The following is a 9,027-nucleotide window of genomic DNA, read 5'->3' as shown; positions in this document are numbered from 1 at the left end:
TTATGGTGCTTGGATGTGGGGTCGACGACGTTGCTGCTGGTTAGTGAGGGATGGTAGGTTGACGATGGTGGTTGGGGGATGGAGAGGGAGCTGATTGGAGGTGGTTTTGGTGGGGAAAAGGGTCTGTTTGGTGGTGGTTTTATTTTACAGTAGGGTTTTCGTTAGGAGCAAAAGGGGGAGGAAGATGACGAGAAGTGTACGCCGGGTTTAATGGAGGAAACGCCGGACTGGTTTGACGGAGCGGGGAGGAGACGGAATGGTCGTGTTTTCCGGCGTTCGTTTGGACAGTGGTCGACGGGCCTGTTTGGTTGTTGACGGAGGTGGCGAGACGGAGAGGGGTTAGCTGGACGGGACGTAAGGAATGGTGGTTTTCGACAGTGGGGGTGCCGGGGAAGGTGACGGGATGGAGAGGGAGCTGTTGGTCGCTAGGGTCGTTTGTTCGTTTTCTTTCCAGTAGGTTTTTCTTTCTTTCTTCTTTATGAAGAAGAAAGATGAACAGTAGTTCCCTTCAAAATTTTCCAAAGTCCTCCCTTTCCCAGTCTTTCCCCGTGCATTTGTATGGGTTTGCCCAGAAAAATGAGCCCCACGCGTGGTGGGGTTCGAGACTTATGTCCCCCACGCGTGGTGGGGTTCCGCATGTGTCCTGGACTCGGTTTATTATGGGCTAGGTCCGAAAATTAGGCCTAAAACTGGGTAGTTTGAACCCGAATATTATTCTTTTGCCCGGACCCGAGAAATAGGAACACGTTGCTTAACTAGTCCTATGTAAGCAAAATAACTACCAAAAATAAGACTAGTATTTAAACAAAACTATATCTTTTTAAATATTTTTCATGATTTAAAATAGCTACAAAATATTAATAAAACTATTTTTTTTGTAATTTTTCGTAAATATTAAGATAAAATATGAAGTAATATTTTTTTGTATTTTTCAAAGTTAAAATGACTATAAAATATTAATAAACCTATTTTTGTAATTTTTATTTTTTTTAATAAAGACAAAATATAAAGTAATATTTTTTGTATTTTTTCCAAAATTAAAACGACTACAAAACATTAATAGAATTATATTTTTTGTAATTTTCGAATTTATATAAAGTACCAAAATAAAGTACAATTTTTTTTTGTATTTTTCAAGTCTATGAGAAATACATAAACTAAAATTTATATATATATTTTTTGTGGTTTTTCTTTTTGCAACGAAATAAAGTAAAATAGTTAAAATGACTATATTAGACCCAATTACATATTTATGCTAAAAAAATGTGTAAATCCTCGGGGAGGGTCAAAAATCACGTGCTTACACTAGTCATGATCCTACAATTTGGGTCGTGACAAACTTGGTATCAGAGCAAGTATGTCCTAGGGGTTGTCTATGAGTCGTTTCTAGTGGAGTCTTGATTATGGATGTGTAGCGCGCCACATTTATAATCAGGTGGCTACATGACATCTAGGGTTGTTACCTTCTTCCTGAATCTAGATCGTGCGTAGAGTTGAGTTGTTAGTGTTCGTCTCTAATGTTCACCTTGTTTTCTTTCAGTGATGCCTTCGAATAGGAAGCAAGATATTAGTAGACGGCTTGATACAGCTGCAGGAGAGGGTACCAGTCAGGTGCATCAAGCCAAAGCAGGCCAAAATGAGGCTCAGATTGAGATGTCATCTCATACCTCATCCACTCCATTTCCTCTAGAGGATATTATGAGGCACCTAGCACTACCAGTTCCACCGTCTGGCACTATAGACCAGGATATGCGGAGTGTAGTGCGGTTGTTGACTAGCATGGTAGCTGCTCAGGTTCAGAGGCAGAATACCGGTGTTGTTGATGAACCAGCTAGTACAAAAGTTCATGATTTTATTAATCTAGATACTCCAGTATTTACCGGATCAGACCCCAAGGAGGACCCGTAAACCTTTATTGAGTAGGTTCATCGTACACTACGGTTTATGCATGCTACTAATACAGAGGCAGTAGAGTTGGCTTCTTATCGGTTACGGGATTTAGCGGTTTTCTGGTATGATAGTTGGGAGAGATCCAGGGGTCCGAACGCCCCTCCAGTTGTGTGAAAGGAATTTTCTGAGGCCTTTCTTCTTCACTATTTGCTTGTTGAGATACGACGAGCTAGAGCTGATAAGTTCCTGAACCTTACACAAGGTAATATGAGTGTGTGAAAGTATAGTATGCAGTTTGATTGTTTAGCAAGGTATGCTTCCCATATGGTGGTTGAGATGAGTGATAGGGTGCATATGGTGGTGAACAGGCTGGGACCACATCTGATAAATGAGTGCACGACACCCTCCTCGGTGGAGGGCATGGATATTTCCCGTATTCAGGCTTATGCCCAGACCTTAGAGGATCGTAAGCGCTAGAAAAGGGAAGATAGGGAGAAGGATAGGGGTAGAATAAGAGGGTGAGATTTGTAGGGTATTCTGATGACTTCAGAGGCAGTGTCTAGCCCCAGTCTTTGAGGAGTTCGGCGCCACTTATAGCTAGTGCTCCTCCACAGTTTAAGAGGCCTCGATATGATCGATTTACATATTCTGGTCCAGGTCAGAGTTCGCGGGCATCAGGCTCGCAATAACACATGGATACTACTCAGACGAGACCCCCAATACCACATTATGATCAATGCGGCAAGGCCCACTTTGGACTGTGCCGTCGAGGTTCTGATGCATGCTGTTCTTGTGGATAGCCTGGCCATATTATGTGGGATTATCCTAATAGAGGAGGTGGTGGTATGGCTCAGCCAACTGGATCTGTGTCTAGTTCTTCTTAATCACTTCGACCTCCAGCACGGGGTTTTCAGTAATCGACAGGTCGTGGTAGAGGTAGAGGTGCAGTGCCGAGTTTGAGTGGTGCTCAAAATCGAACCTATGCTCTAGTAGGTCGATAGGATCTCGAGTCATCTCCGGATGTTGTTACAGGTATATTGTATGTGTTTTCTTACAATGTATATGCATTGATTGATCCGGGATCTACATTATCATATGTTACACCCTTTGTGGAAAATAAGTTTGGTGTTGCACCTAAATTGATAAGTAAACCACTTGAGGTATCTACTCTGACAGGATATTTTGGGATTTCTAGGAGGGTATATAGAGGTTACATAGTGATGATTTGTAGTCGTAAAACCACGGTAAATTTATTTGAGTTAGAAATGATTTATTTCGATGTGATAATGGGGATGGACTGGTTGGCCTCATTCTATGCAAATGTTGACTATCATACAAAGGTAGTTAGGTTTCAGTTTCCTGGTGAACCCGTCATTGAATGGAAGGGGAACATTGTGACGCCTAAAGTAGGTTTATTTCCTATCTTAAGGCAAGAAAGATGATCTTAAAAGGTTACATTTATCATCTCATTCACGTTAGGGATGCGGAGGTGAAGCAGCCTACTCTATAATCAATCCTCGTGGTCAATGAATTTCCTGATGTTTTCCCAGATGAAATCCCAAGCCTTCCTCCTGAAGGGGAGATTGAGTTTAGCATTGATGTGTTGTCTAACACTCAACCCATATCTATTCCTTCATATAGGATGGCCCCGGCAGAGTTGCAAGAGTTGAAGAAGCAGTTGAAGGACTTCATGGATAAGGGCTTTATAAGGCTTAGCACTTCACCTTGGGATGCGCCAGTTGTGTTCGTGCGGAAGAAAGATGGGTCATTAAGGATGTGTATCGATTATCTACAGTTGAATAAGTTTACTATAAAGAACAAGTATCCACTTCCAAGGACTGACGACATGTTTGACCAACTCCAGGGTGCCAAGTATTTCTCTAAGATTGACTTACGTTCAAGGTATAATAAGGTAAGGGTTAAGGAGAAGGATATTCCAAAGACGGCCTTCCGGATAAGAAATGGGCACTTTGAGTTCTCGGTGATGTCGTTCGGGCTAACAAATGCCCCATCAGCTTTTATGGATCTCATGAATACTGTATTTAGGCCATATCTTGATGTGTTCGTGATCGTATTCATTGATGACATTCTGGTGTATTCTCGTTCGGAGGCTGAAAATGCGGACCACTTGCGGATAGTATTACAGACACTTCAGGAGTGTAAGTTATATGCTAGGATCTCCAAATGTTAATTTTGGCTGAACTCAGTAGCATTCCTTGGCCATGTGATGTTTGACGAGGGTATTAGTGTCGACACTCAAAAGATCAATATAGTAAAGAATTGGCCTAAACCTACAACACAATTAGAAGTCCGCAATTTCTTGGGGCTAGCAGGATATTATAGGCGATTTGTAGAAGGGTTTTCCTCTATATCAACACCATTGACTAAGTTAACACAAAAAACTACTAAGTTTCAGTGGTCTAACGCTTGTGAATGAAGTTTTCAGGAGCTAAAGAATCAATTAACATCTGCGCTATTGCTCACTCTCCCAGAAGGAACAGAAGGTTATGTGGTATATTGTTATGCCTCAGGTATAGGTTTGGGGTGCGTATCAATGCAACGTGGGAAGGTGATTGCTTATACATCAAGACAATTCATGAAGCATGAAAAGAATTGGCCCATCCATGATTTGGAATTGTCTACAGTAATTTATGCTTTGAACATATGGAAACACTACTTAAACGACATCCATGTTGATATCTATACATACCACAAGAGTTTACAATACATCTTCATGCAGAAGGAGTTGAATTTGAGGCAGCATAAGTGGCTTGAATTACTGAAAGATTACAATGTCGAGATATTGTACCATCCCGGTAAATCCAATATTGTGGCAGACGCTCTCAGTCGTAAGTTAATGGGAAGCTTAGTGCACATTGAGGCGGGTAGACAAGGGTTGACTAAAGAGATTCATCAACTAGCCAACATGAGAATCAGATTTTTAGACTCTGATGACAGAGGTGTTATTGTATAGAATACAGCAGAATCATCTTTGGTAGCTGAGGTAAAATCACGGCAATACGAAGATCCTACCTTAGTAATATTGAAAGAGAGCATTCAGCGGTGTAAAATTATGGCTTTTGAGATTGGAGGAGATGGGTCACTGAGATACCAGGGGTGATTATGTATGCCTAATGTGGTAGGGTGGCGAGAGAAGATTATGATTGAGATTTATCAATCCCGATATTCCATCCATCCCAGCTCGACAAAGATGTATCATGACATTAAGGAGCAGTATTGGTGGGATAACATGAAGAAGTCTATTGCAAAATTTGTAGCCCAATGTCCTAATTGTCAACAAGTAAAGATCAAGCATCAGAAACCTAGTGGATTGCTTCAGAATATCTCTTTCCAGCCTGGAAATGGGAGGTGATTAATATGGACATCATTATTGGATTACTTCGCTCTCATCATAAGTTTGACTCCATGTGGGTGATATTTGATCGACTTAAAAAATGGCCCATTTTCTGCCAGTTAAGACAACTTACACAGCTGAAGATTACACAGCTCAAGGAAATTGTTAGGCTTCATGGTGTGTCAATATCTATTATATCAACCGAGGAGCACAATTTAAGACTAAATTTTGGAGGTCTTTTTAGAAGGTTTTAGGCACACAAGTGAATCTCAACACTGCATTCCATCTACAAACTGACGGACAGACTGAACGTACCATTCAGACACTTGAAGATATGCTAGGACCATGTGTTTTGGATTTCAAGGGGAGTTGGGATGACCATCTTCCACTCATAGAATTTGCCTACAATAATAGCTATCATTCCAGTATTAAAATGGCCCCATACGAGGCGCTATACGGAAGGAGATGTAGATCACCACTTGGATGGTTCGAAGTCGATGAAACAGAACTATATGGTCCAGATTTGATTGACCAAGCCATCGAGAAGGTGAAACTGATACAAGAGCGGTTGAGGACGGCGCAAATCAGGCAAAATTCTTATTTCAATGTCCGATGTCATGATCTGGAGTTTGAGGTTGGTGATTGGTTTTCCTGAGGATCTCGCCGATGAAGGGTGTTATGCATTTTGGGAAGAAGGTAAGTTGAGTCCGCGATATATCGGTCCATACAAAATTCTTCGACGAATTGGACATGTTTCTTAATTGCCATCCGAATTGGAATTTGTCCACCTGGTATTCTATGTATCCATGTTGAGGAAATGTATTGGAGACCCTTCTCGGGTCGTCCCTATCAAATATGTGCAAGTTACAGAGGATCTATCATATGAAGAAGTTCCAATGGCTATAGTAGATCGATAAGTCCGCAAGCTAAAAATAAAGGATGTAGCTTCCGTCAAAGTATTGTGGAGGAACAAGAACATGGAAGAAATGACATGGGAAGCAAAAGATGAGATGAAGTCCAAATACCCTTACTTGTTCCAGATTCAAGATAACGAGGATGCCGAGGGGACACAAGACGCATTCGAAGGTGAAATGGGTCTATGAGGTAAGTAGTAGCTTGAGAATACTCTTCCTTAATACAAAATAGTGATACATAGATAACGTCCATATCCATAATGCTTGGTATAGCCTTGTGAGACTATAAATTGGGTTTAACTGCTTGCAAGTTTGGCTACTGTCCATTTTATAAGTGAAACTCGGTCGGAAATTTCCGTTGGAATCCACAATGAGTTAGACTCCCTATAAACCCTTACATTCGAGGACGAATGTTCCTAAGGGGGAGAGTGTTACAACCCATATTCACGTACATTGGTTCATGCCATAAGTTAGTCGATGTAAATCTGAGAATATATTATGTTTGAAATGATAAGAAGTTAATCCTATTGGTCTTAAATGATACAAGGGTGTATAAGGGTTGTTAACAAGTATTAGAAATTAAACGAAACAAGGATGTTGTAACCCGTATTTTTGTATAAACCTAGGGGTGCTAATATTCTCCAGAGGTCGTGTTTAAAGGTATTTTAATGATATACTATCTGTATCATAAGTCTTGAAGTCAAACAAGTTATGAAACAAAAGTCAACAAAAGTTGTCGCAACTTATGTTCATAATTTTACTTAAACTTTATGTCAAATATTACTATGATTTTCTCCCATTTTCCTTAGAATTACGGGTTGATCTACCCAAAAAATTGAAGATCTATGAGTCTGTTTTCCAACGCATTAAACCATTCATCAATAGGATCTCGGAGTGTAGAGATATTCGCATTTTTGCGAGACTGCGCAAATTGGTAGGTAACAAGTAGGTGCATCACCTACTTGCCAAAATGAGAGGACTCAATTAAAATCCCCAAAGTCTCCAAAGAGGGGACTTTTAAGGGCTTATCAATTCATTTATTTCACCCATCTTTCAGACCTTGAAAACTAAATTGAACCCCTGCAACTCCTCCCCAAAAAATACCACACAAACCCTAGGGTATTTCGGGTGTTATGACGTGATTCTAGTGCTGAAAAGTTCAGACAGCTTGTTAGTTTCTCTTTTCTCCTTCTTGTAGCTACGTTGAGGAACTGATTTTTGATGAAGAAGGACCATGTTTCGTAGATTATACTCAGTACAAGGTAAGGTTATACTTCTCCTTCCATTATCTATGTGTTTGCGAGTTGTAACTCGATCGTAAAAGACTAGACCTAGCGAGTTTCGAAAGAGTGGTGTGTTGTTTGTTGTTGCGTCATGGTTGGCTGATTTTGAACTTATTTTTAAGTTGAATACATGGATGTTTTATTGGATAAAAGTCTTAATTATGTATTTTTGGTTGTGTTTCGCAATTTGAAAGAAAAGACAAGTCGAAACGTGTTTAAGTAAACTGAAAAATTAATATTGAGTTGTTGAATTTGTTGGACTATTTTGTGGGCTGTTTTGTATTGCTATTGGGTTGTCTCTTTTGATACTGTTTTTATGCAGTTGAGAGGATAAAGGGTGTGGAGAAACACCACATAATGGCAGGGTTGTTTGCTGGTCGTTCGTCGTAACATTTTCGGATTGTTTGACACTATTATGGTTGTCGTTTTGTATATGAAGTGATAGGGGTATGTTGGGCTGTTTGGTGATTGTTTTTACTTGTTTGAAGTCATATAGAGGTGGTGTCTATTTCATCGTAAAATAGGTTGTGGTTGATGCATAATAGTTACGATGCTTAAATGATAATGATAGTGTCATTTATCTTATTGTAGATTTAGGAGTCATGACATTTGCATAGCACTAGGCTGGGGAGTGTATATACAAGGTATGTGAGGCTATACCTTTCCTTCCTTTGCACGAATCCAATTGTACATAATGCAATGAACGAGCTTCCAAAGATACTTTACTCTTAAAAGCTAGCAGCACTTACATTGTTTCCCTTCTTATGGAACATCTGATGTTGAGGTTGCTTCACTTATTCTTATGTTATTAATGTTGTTGGTACTTCCTGATTCTTATAAGATTATTGATGAAGAGTTAGTCCTAATAACGTGTACATAGAATACCTACATTGCATCACTCCGAAATGTTCAGAATATTATTCCAATGAGTCCAGCATGCATTATATATATGTATCTATTTCACTCTACCGAGCCGCGCTATAGACGGCCGAGGACAACACCTATTGTGCAAGCACTGATCAGTTGGGTTTTACCGAGCTCCACGTGGATGGGTACGTTTTATCGAGCCTATTACGACCAGGTATGATATAATGATGATGATGCCCACATAGGCGTAGGTTTTAAAAGTTTATGTGTATATATGTATGTATCACACATTTCATGTCAATAGCCCTCAAAGGTACCCAGAAGTTACAGGTTGTATATTCTTTATCCCTATTTACATTACTATTCTTACTTATGCTCTTCTGTCTTACATACTCAGTACTTTATTCGTACTGATGTCATTTTTATTTATGGATGTTGCATGTCATGATGCAGGTCCTGATAGACAGGTTGACGCAGCTCCCCCACTACAATAGGCTTTCCAGTTCAGCGGTTATTGGCGAGATCCCTTCTCCGGACTTGTCGTGGTCTTGGTATGCATTTTTGTTATAGATATTATGGGTATGTTGGGGCCCTATTCCGGCTATGTTGCAGCACTTATGCTCCTTTAGAGGCTCATAGATAGGTGTCGACTCATTTATAGTTTGGTATGCCTTGTCGGCTGATTTTTGTTGTATAGTCTTTCATGGGAGAGTGGTAG

The sequence above is a fragment of the Nicotiana sylvestris genome, chromosome 3, assembly GCF_000393655.2.
Source record: "Nicotiana sylvestris chromosome 3, ASM39365v2, whole genome shotgun sequence".
NCBI classification, from domain to species: domain Eukaryota; kingdom Viridiplantae; phylum Streptophyta; class Magnoliopsida; order Solanales; family Solanaceae; genus Nicotiana; species Nicotiana sylvestris.
The sequence above is the reverse complement of the archived record's forward strand: the minus strand, read 5'-3'. Positions refer to the sequence as shown.